Below are 11,524 nucleotides of genomic sequence, written 5' to 3'. Positions count from 1 at the left end.
CACGAGCGACGACATAAGGATTTTTGCTCCTCTGAATTATTAAAAGGGAAATAGTAACGTTGTGTATATTAATACAAATTACACGAACATCTGTTTTGACAGTGATCGCGCGAAGTATTCGACAATTCATTTTTATTGCATTTTCTCGATTCGATATCCACTTGGTGTATAAATAATTAGGGATGTGAATTTGTCCATGAAATGAAAGCTGAAATCGTTCTTCGACGATTAGAAATAGTTTTTCAATGTTTCTTTTTTAAGATTGAATTAAAAATAGAAGTTTTAAATATTTAGCAATTAAAATTACCGAGATGGGTCGACGAACATTAATATTTCAAAGACCACAGAGCTTAAAATGACATTTTACTTTTTTAAAGTACAGAATAGACGAATTACATATTAAGTATATGTTCTTTTCATTCGAATAGTGTTGTTAAAAGATAAAACAATACAAAAATAAAAAACATGAATAAATTCAAAGTTTTTTCTCGTAGAAGTTCCACAAGAAGATATTTTTTCAAAGGACAGGTCGTCTAAACAGAATTATTAAAAAATAAAGCAATACAAAAATAAAGAAAATGAATAAATTTAAAGTTTTTTCCCGTAGAAGTACCATAAAAAAATATCCTTTTAAAGGAGAAATGCACGTCCAAACAGAATTATTAAAAACTAAAATTGTTTTTTTTTCTTTCAATTTTCGATTTAAGGAAAAACGAGTGCACTTGGACGCTACTTTCGAGCGACACTTGTTCAATGGTGTGTCGCCCTACCGAAGGGGTAAATCGATCTTGGAAACGGGCTCAGCAGGGAACAAATAGAACGTGAGCATCCTAAGTGAATAATAAACATCGTAGCGGGGTTAGATGGCCGCTGGTGTAGCACAGGGGGCGCTGTACCGCGTTTAAGGTGCCCATATTGGCCCCCCCCTAGCCTACGGGCTCCTTTCTTATTTATCCGACTACTGCTCGCGACAACCCTCCTTGCACAAATTATTATTCGGCTATTATACGATGATTACCCAATGGGTGTACGTGGGTGTAATACGAGAAATAAGTGTGCAGTTTCATGGCACGACGGATCCGGTGACAGAACGAATAAACCCATCGAGTGTTACCACGTATTTAACGCCACGTCGAAACACATGTTCGTACATCTGTCCTCGTATTCGTCTCCTTATCACCGCTCCCTCGAGATGGTTTACGTTTGCCGGGTAATCACAGGTTTGTCCTCGGTTTGCGATGCTTTCGAAAGTCGAGCAACGATGTATTCGAAAAACAATATTTATTTACGGTAGCGAAGATGTTAAACGAGAATGAGATGAGATGAGAAACGAAAAGTTTGAACCACGAACCTGGAAATAGAACTTGAAGCGAATTTATTTAAATAGATCGACATTGATTCGTATGGATCTTAATTTTTTTGTCTCGTTTTTTGTGAGTTTCATTCACTCGTTGTGTTAAATATTTGAAGAAGAAAATTTACCTATACTAGCAAAGGTCTTACAGATAGAAGTACGAACCACGAACCTGGAAATAGAACTTGGAGTGAACGTTTTTAGCCTTGAAAATGGAAACGATGACTTCAATTATTTCGTTTCGTTTCGTGAGATCGATCAGCTCGTTGGGGTAGCGCAGTTACTTACCTGAGAATCCGTTTCATCAATCGCGATCATTTTAGAAAGTAATTTTTAAGAAACTATTGAACTTCCACGAGGAGTAAATTGGTAACCCGCTTTCATAAATTTCTCTGTACTCGAAACACATTTGTGTATTCGTTGCACCCACCGCGCGTAACAGAGATACGAAAATAGAAATGGAACACCGTGCAACTTGGATGGTGTCTTCGAGCATCGGTGCTTCGTGATACTTTGTGTGATTTATTTGCTTGTTACGAAAGAAGTATAGTTAAACGATACACGACGAACATAACCGATTAGTGGTCTTGAGTAACCATTTAATCTATCTCGACTAAGCACAGTTAAGTGGGGTAGCTCGTATTTACTCACGAGGAGGAAAAAGAAGAAACAATTAAGATCTTCGTACAAAAATCCTCTCTATACACTATGATGCTTTTCAACGTTGGAAAATAACAATTGAATAAATTTACTGTTAAAAATACAAGGAATATTGTATAGATTGGTCCACTAATCTTGACACACCATGTATACCACGAGAGTCGTTCGAAGAAGAAAAAGTTGTACGCGCTAGAACAGCAGGCTTTTCGTTACTCTTTTAAAATTGAATCTCACGAGCCGACGTGGTTTATGGCATGCAAATTGGGTTCGACCTACTCTACCGCCCTTTCTACCAAATCCTAATCCAATCCGCTTTCACGTAAAGTCTACCTGCCCCTTACTTTTGTACGAAACACCAACCTGAAGAGCGTAAGCACCTCGCGACAAATGTTCACATGACAACTGTTCCCGTAGATTCTTTGTTCCGTAAGTTAATTTTTACAGCTGCTTGAGAAACCATAATCGACGCGCAGATGCACACAGATACGCCAACGATACGTTCTAGAAACGAGGAAACGCAATATTTCTTCGAACAACCATTTGCAAAAAGTCTTGTATATTTTCGTTGGAAAGTAACGTAGAAATTTTATCATCAATCCGAATAAACTTTACCATTTCCGAAGTTTCTGCGTTAGATTCTTTTAGTTGACTTAAACGAGTCGACCTGAATCGATAAATGAACCTGGAATTCTATTTTCCAAAAATAAAGTAAGTAATCGAACACCGGTAGGAATATTTATATTTAATCGTTTAGAAAGAAATAGGTTTCAAGAACCGGTTACATCCTCCAGTTATCAGTGACTCGTTTTTCCATTGAACATTATTTTCTTTGCAACTCTCGAGTTACTTTTCACCGTTAAACAAACTTCCGATACTTCGATCCGATGATTTTAAAAAATGTACATTTATCGAGCTCGTTAAGATTCGTTTGCCGTTGTATCGTTCAATAATCTCGCGGTTACGTATTGGTAAAAATGATTCGCGATAACGATTCAAATTGCCAAGACAGTGATACGTGTAACGTGTTTCGTTTTTACTCTGCGGAAGAAACTCGATCGCGAACACCGCGATTAGGAGCACGACGTATAGCATCGAACTGTTTTCCGTTGGTAAGCTTCCATTCACGAAAATTCATCACTGGTTTCATCAGCGATACTTTATACACGTTTAATCTCGTAATCCGCGGTCGGTGTTCTATTACAAAGAATACTATTCACGGTTTGCCTCCACCCCGCGATATGTCCGCTTGCATGTACATATTTAACGTTACATCGCGACTCGAGCCAGGACCCCTTTCAGTTTCCATTATGGAGAACGATTAACAAAACAGGGGATCCCCTTTGTTGTCGACTTCAACCAGGAGACGACCGCCACTATTCAGGACCTAAACGGCACGCGACAGCTGCCCGATAATATCGATGTCCTTCGATCGCGATATCAAGATATCCACTCTACAACACCGATGCGTCTTATCGACCCTCATTGGTCTCCTCCGAGCGGCCATTTCTTTCTTTTTTTTATTGTTGTTTCTCGTACGGGTCCTGTCAGTGACGCAGTGACTTTTTTTTACTCGGATCATTGCGAATTGCCCACACTATCGTGTACAAGGTGTTCAGGGAAAAGATCATCAAACTTTCTTCTTCTTCTTTTGGGTCTTTTTTTTTTTGATAGGTGTTGATATTACATTTTAGTAGAATTTGGAATTTTTTCTATTTATAATTATTCTTGTCACAACGTGTTCGATGACAGTGAAACAATTATATTTAATTTATATTTATATATTGAACTTCTTCTTCTTCTTATGGGTTTTGTTTTTTGGATAGGTGTTGTTGCACTTTAGTAGAATTTGGAATTTTTTCTAACTATTCATAATTATTCTTGTCACAACGTGTTCGATAACTGGGAAACAATTATATTTAATTTATATTTATATATTTAACTTCTTCTTCTTCTTTTGGATCTTCTTTTTTTTTTGATAGGTGTTACACTTTAGTAGAATTTGGCATTTTTTCTAACTATTCATAATTATTCTTGTCACAACGTGTTCGATAACTGGGAAACAATTATATTTAATTTATATTTATATATTTAACTTCTTCTTCTTCTCTTAGGTCTTCTTTTTTTTTGATAGGGTGCTGTTATTTTATATAGTCAACGTTTGACTTTTTGCGACATATTAGTAATTTTGAAGAATTCCAAGGCGTTGATATTACATTTTAATAGAATTTGGAATTTTTTTTCTAACCATTCATAATTATTCTTGTCACGGCGTGTCCGGTGTGCAATAATTATATTTAATTTATTACTCGTGGCAATGTACACGGTTTCATTTCCCAGCATGACACGTGCTGTTCTCGAACGGAGCGAGATTGCCGTAGCCGGAGAATGGAGAAGCACCGTTCGAAAGAATCATGACACTCTCGAGATAAATACACGTTATTATTAACGGACAGCCGCGAGAATACAATGGCTCCCGGAACAATTTGAAACATAGACACGGTTGTGGACGGCTGTCGCAACAGTTCGAGTGTTTTCGTAGGTTCTCTAAATACGAACTACAGTGGAGCTTTCGTTGCTGAACGGTACCGATGTCGGTATCCTCCTAACTCTACGAGAATAACAATTTCGTGAGCCCCGATGGTTCTCGTTTGATCGTTCGATGGACGAATCGCATCGTCAGGATGCATACGAAAACGATATTACGTTGGTCTTCCACTGTAGACGTTTAAAAATATGTAAACAAAATTTCTTTCTCATTTCTTTCTTATATTTTTTCGATAAATTAATATTCTTTTACGATGGAATACTTCTTCGGTAAATTAGTATTGTTTTACGTACAAAAATTTCTTCTGTAAATTAATATTCTTTCACGAAAGGAAATTTCATCGATAAATTAATATTCTTCTACGAAGAGAAATTTCTTCGATGAATTAATATTCTTTTACGAAAGAGAAACTATTTCAAAATAAAGAGACACTTCTTTTTTTAAATTAGAAGACATCGGTGCAACGATCGTCGGTACGTAACGCTTCCAAATAATTTGTCGCGTTTATTATTATTTTTTTTTTTCTCTACAAGATTGAAAGCCACCGCGTGATTTGTGCGCGCGGCGACAGCACCCCATTTTCAACTTAACCAACCGCTTAAGCACCTCGCGCGAGCGATAAAAGGGTTTCATCCCCGAAAGTCCCGGACGTACTGATAGATTACACAAATGCTCTTTGCGGGAACAACATGGGGGGATTGCGGCATCAACAGGATCCCATCGACGACGGTTATCCTGAAATATTCATCCGAAACTGTGCCGTCGTCGGCGACATTTGGACATTAACCATCACGGTACCGCGGCTTTGATCTTGCATTCCTAATCGACGATCGTGCACGTTTCAAAAGAACGATCGTTTATTTTTCCATCCCCTCTTCACGGTCTCCTCGATCGCTAAGGAAATTAATAATCTCGAGCGTGAATTCGTATTCAGGCTTTCAGTTTTCTGTGAAATATCGGCGCTTCTTAAAATATTCAATATTTTACAAATCAACTAAATAGAGGACAATCTTTTGGAAAAATTTTGTAAAGAGTTTCAATATACTTCGATTGATTCTTCTATTTTTATTTTTACAAAGTGTACAATTTTTACTTGACACGTTTATAGTTTACTTTTACTTTTGTAATAGTGTTTTGAGTACTTTTCTGGCAATCTTGTTTTTTTATTTTACTTAACGTTCAATTTTGTTACAGTCTAAGACATTCAATTTTGTTACAGTCTAAAACCTTCAATTTTCTTACAGTCCAAAACCTTCAATTTTGTTACAGTCCAAAACCTTTAATTCTCTTACAATCTAAACCATTCAATTTCGTTAAAGTCTAAAACGTTCGCAGTATAATAATTAAAAATCGTTCGAAATGTCACGTACCATTCCTGCCAACGACGTGACATCATTGCGATGTACTTTCGTCGATTGGAAATAGTATAATCCGCTAAATAGGAAAACTGTCGATCGACGAATCGGTGAACAGTTGCGCCCTCGAGGAAAAGGTAAGAGACAAAAGTGTGGTAAATTGGAGAGTCACCGTACTGCGTGGAGGAAATTAAGTATCGGGTCCAGGGTTCTTTTGTGAACGAGAAGAGTCGCGGAAAGGAAAGATCGGGACCGTGGAAGGTGGCCGGTTCTCTTTCACGTTGAGGGTCCACGCCCATCGTTTCACGCGACAATGGCCACTGTCCGGTAACAAAGGCTAAACACCCAAAATATTGGCGAAAATCCTACTGTTCGCTCGTGGTTCGCGAAGGATGCGAGAAACGAGGGCATAGAGCGGGGTAAAGAGGGGTTGGAGGAGGTGGTGGGGGAGGGGGTAGAAATGCTCGAGCTAAATATCTCGAATTTAATCTATCCCCCTCTAATCCTGTTACACGGCCAAACGGTCACGTTTCAGCCGCAGCGGCGACCGCGACCGGAATCAAGAAGGTGCACTTGGAGATCTCGAGGACTTCCGTTCCGTTCCGTTTCTGGCGCGCCCACGCGGCAACACGAGCCTCTCGACAATGCTAAATCTCGTTTCGAGCTTTCCCACTGCCATTGGTCCGTTTCTTTCGGCATTAGTCGCGGCCACAATGGGTACACGCTCGATAATACGCTCGACGGTCCGCGGAGCGCTTTTCTACGCCGCGTTTACCCCCGAGGAGTCTATCATGCCTCGTTAAACTCGAAGGACCGCCGGTGTAAACACAAATGGCGTCCCGCCGAGAGCCCTTGCTTCCGCTTTCGAGTGGCAATTCGTTATTTTGTCGTTACGCGCGTCATCGCCTTTTCGAGAGCACTCGCTTTGAGTGCACCGCCACCTCGCCGCCTTCGAAACGAACCGCTAAATAATTCGATGCTTATCGAGGCCCTTCAATTTTATTATGAAATATTCTAATCGTATCTTTCCTGACGGATTCTGGGTCACATTGTCGTGACAACATGATGGAACACTACCCGATACCTGGAAATCTAGTATAAAGAAGAGTAATAAATATGGAAGATCTTTTTTACACTAGTTTATAGAAATTTCACCTGTTCCTACAGTCTGTATCGTAAGTTTGGATACGAATTCGGGGCGCGAAAATAATGAGGAAAGTTCGTTATCGAATATTTCGTAGGAATTCGAATGATACGAGTAACCTTCCGATATCATTACCTGTATAATTTTGTTTCTATTCCGGTTATCGATACGGACGTTATTTCAATCGAAACTTGGATGGATCGATCTCATTGTTGGAAAAATAAATGAAAATCCCCTTCCTTGAGGATTTGTTGTTTCCTGGTTAACACGGTTGATAGAAATTCTACTGATGTTCGAGTCACTGATTTGCAATTCGAATAGTATTGGAATATAAAAAAGTCGTCGAGCAGATCTACTTCTAGTTACAATCCTCGATTGTCCCTAAAAGTTGGAAAAAATAATCTGTCACTGCTATAAGAGACTATAACCGATTGATTACGATTCGAATAGTAGTGTTTGAGTATTCAAAAGTACTCTCTGCCACTGCTATCAAAGCCTACAACCGAATGATTAGGATTCGAATAATAGTTTTGAGTATTCAAAAATACTTTTTGCTATTACTATCGAAGACTATTAACCGATTAATCACGATTCAAATAGTAGTGTTTGAGTATTCAAAAGTACTCTCTGTCACTGTTATCAAATCTTACAACCGACTAATTAGGATTGAGATAGTAGTGTTCGAGTATTCGAAAATACTCTCCGACACTGGTATCGGTGACTATAACCGTTCGGTTATGGTTTCCCCCGGCATAGGAAGAAAGCCAAGGGTTTCCTGAAATCTCGAGCTATGGAAACAGGGAAGCCCGACGGGACCGGCACGGTAGAGTTTATAAATTATGAATATTTAAGCGGAAGCTGGCGCGGAGCTTCCGCGGAAACGATATTTTCCTACCTCGGTGCAATAACGTCGCGCAACGTAAAAGGGATGCTTAGGAAACAGGATGGTACACGTCGCTAAAACGTGAGCATCCCTTTGAGAGAAGCGTCAAAGCTAATGGACCTTCTCTCTTCGGTCGTGTCTACGTTCTATCGTGTTTCTCCGCGCCTTCTACCGGGTTACTATCTTCTTCCTTTGCTATCGTATAGTCGTTCCGTCTTGTTCCCGGTCTCGTTTTCCCCTCTGCGTCTGCAACGATGCCTCGTTACAAAGGGGGTCAGAAGGGCCGAGGCCCAGAAGCCCTGCTAATGTTTAGTACCAGTTGATTGCAAGCTCGTTAGAATATGCATAAAGCATCGTTGTTAAATGCTCTTTCTCTTTGCACGGTGAAGCCGGGGGAGAATTTAATAGATACATGGACACGGTACGTCTGTATGCACCGCGTGTATCCACGCGTGCAGCCGCAGAAATGCTGCTGGTGTCGTCGTTTGGCTACCGTTCGCGGAAACGTTTCAACGGAACACGAATATCGAGGCGAAGGCAATTGTTCGCGACGCTAAGAACGCGCGCGGGAAGTAGCGCGTTGCTTTGAAAAACGAAACGAGCTTGAAAACGGGGCGAGTTGCGAAGTTTTGTGGTTTCAATGGGAGGGCGAGTAGCGAAGTTTCGTGGTTTCCAAGAGGGAACAACTATCGAAGTTTCGTGGGTTTGAAGAGGGAGCAACTATCGAAGTTTCGTGGGTTTGAAGAGGGAGCAAGTATCGAAGTTTCGTGATTTTCAAGAGGGAGCAACTATCGAAGTTTTATAGTCTTGACGAGGGAACGAATATCAAGGTTTCGTTGTCTCAAAGAGGGGGTAAGTATCAAAGTTTTGTAGCTTTGGAGACGGAGCAAGTATCGAAGTTTTATAGTCTTGACGAGGGGACAATTATCAAGGTTTCGTTGTCTCGAAGAGGGGGTGAGTATCGAAGTATTATGGTTTTTCTATGTCGTTGGAAAGTATCTTTTCACTCACGTATTCAGACCTCGTCTATTTATTAATACAATTATTTACTATTTCACGTGTATCCACAATTGCGTTGTAACTACAATTTTGCTAATTTGAAATTCAATCGCAACGTATCGTTTCCAATCGTAATTTTTCATCGAACTCGACAAACGAGTCGGCGTTGCCATCGATACAAACTCTTATCGTGAAGGAAAATGGAGAACCGTTGAAAAATCACAAACTGGTCGAAATTTAACACAACGAAATCCGATTTGTACCGTTATCTGGATTCCCTAGGATTTCGGAACCCCGTTCCCGTTGCGTCAACGCGAAATCTTGAAGTTTGGTTTATCGGATCCTAGGTTCGCGAGCGTTTAGAGGAGAGTTTGAAAACCGATTAGGAGTGTATTTGGAAGCATCAAAACTAACAGATACCTTGTGCAGTCCGCCTGCACGAAACTCAACCGTTCTGGTTTCAAAGTTGCTGGTCGCTTCGCCACGACATTTATTAACCTTGCCATCGAAGTTAGCCATCGGAGTATCTGTTCTGCCTCCGGATTACCGAGAGTATCGGGAAAGCAGAGATTAACGCTGCTCGATTTGACGAAGTTACGAGCGATAAAATCTATCGTACGAAGCTCCTGTATCTTTCGTAGGTCCCTTAATAATATTTCCGAATCGGTCGTGGAAATTTTTCTCAACAGATTTGGAAATATATTTTCAAACGGTTAGAAACACCGAGAGTGTTCTAAATACGAAACAGAATTCTTTTCGATCTTCCCTCCGTGTTTATTCTCCGTTTAATCGTTCTCCGCTTACACCACAATGGAACCACCCGGTGTACAGACCCACAATGAGAAACGTCGTTCGAAGACCGTACGCGTGAATCTGGAGCTGGAATGAAAACTTCTCTCGAGTGTTCGGGAAACGCTCCATTTACCAGTTCCCGATGGTAATTCTATATTCGGTCGCGATCAGATAGGATCGCGAACACCTACGCGAGTACAACGAGAGGCGCGAGGTGTCCCGTGAAACTCGTCCACGGGGATAAGACCGATCCCGGTCGAGGCTAATAGTCCAGAGAAGGTTATCGCGCGTACCAAGAAAGATGAGCGAACGGTGGTCCGCGCGAAACCGGACTCGGTGCTGTCAAAACACAATAAAACGCGATCAAAGGAAGAATCGATGATGGTCGATTCGGTCGGTCGAGGTCGACGTAACCTCCACCAGGTTGTGCACGTGTGGCTCGTCAAGATCTAAGTGTGCGCGTGGACACACGTACACGATGGCTGTGTATATAGATATACCGGTCCATTGTGCGGCGTCGCTAAAATGCTCTTCTCGCGGCGAATAATGGCGATAATTGTGACGAAATGGAGCGTCATTGTGGGGAAAAAAGGTACCGTAACGATCGAGGGTGGCGGCGCGCCGTAGTAAGTGGCAGATGCATGGCTCTCGATTGACAGCTTCTCCGATTTCTTTCTTCGAGGTCCGCGTCGATGCTCTTCCCTTGCCTCGTTCCTTCGTTCAACCACCGTTCACCTTTTTCCATCCTCGAACGGCCCGTTTTGCTCCTGTTTCCCGCAGATATCGAGCAATTAGTTCCTTGTTTGCAACGATGACTCGTTTGTGTACAGCTTCCGTGCGAGCTTCGAGAAGATAATTGCGGACCAGCGGGGACATATCGGTTCGCGGTTCCGTGGGAACCACGTGGATCTAGTCAAGTGGAGATCCAACGGATTACCATTTCGATCTTGCGATTTTTAAGCGTTCGATTTAAACGTTTCACTGATTTTTAATTGTGGATAAGTATACTGTAACGATATTTCGAATTGTAGTCTCTTCTGGAACGAATGGGTATATCGATCGATTCTACCAAAGTAATGTAGAAGTGTGGTTTCGATTCAATTTTCCTACGAGAAGATAGACAAAACAGAACGCAACGAACGTCACTAGTGTACATGTACGAAATGTAGAAATAAGAGAAATAATTAGTAAAATTGTTTTCTACTCTATTTCAAAACCTATGAATCTCAACGCGTTGAATACAACACGACACGATCCATACTTGCGAAACCTACCCAAAGGCAAGAAATATTTGAAGAGATAATAGTTCTACTACGAGAAAATAGACAAAACAGAACACATTTAACGTTGTCAGCCTACTCATAAGATTGTTTTCCACTCCTTTTCAAAACCTACGAAACTCAACTCGTTCAATACAACACGACACGATCCATACTTGCGAAACCTACCCAAAGGTAAGAAATATTTGAAGAGATAATAGTTCTACTACGAGAAAATAGACAAAACAGAACACGTTGAACATTGTCAGCCTACCCATAAGATTGTTTTCCACTCTTTTTCGAAACCCGTACAAAACTCAACGCGTTGAATACAACGCGACACGATCCACAGTTGCGAAACCTACTCGAAGACGAGGAATGCCTCGAGTTGTACGTATCCTTTGTAAAACGAGGTCCAGCCGTTGGGGAATATCGCGATTACATTCGACGCACACGTTCGTACCGATTGATACCAGGCAACGTTGTATTTCCGTGGACGGGTACACAGAAACGGAAGAACGCGGGAACAGAGA

The 11,524-nt window shown here is 41.0% G+C and overlaps 1 protein-coding gene across 3 annotated transcripts in view; it reads right to left on the bottom strand.

The window, feature by feature from the left end:
* Fuss (SKI family transcriptional corepressor fussel) overlaps positions 1-11,524 on the bottom strand; it is a 126,102-nt gene that overhangs the window by 49,262 nt on the left and 65,316 nt on the right. The gene's annotated exons all lie outside the window — the stretch shown is intronic.

Source organism: Ptiloglossa arizonensis, chromosome 14 (assembly GCF_051014685.1).
Source record: "Ptiloglossa arizonensis isolate GNS036 chromosome 14, iyPtiAriz1_principal, whole genome shotgun sequence".
Taxonomy (NCBI): domain Eukaryota; kingdom Metazoa; phylum Arthropoda; class Insecta; order Hymenoptera; family Colletidae; genus Ptiloglossa; species Ptiloglossa arizonensis.
Note: the sequence above shows the minus strand (reverse complement) of the source record. Positions and strands in the feature narration are given on the sequence as shown.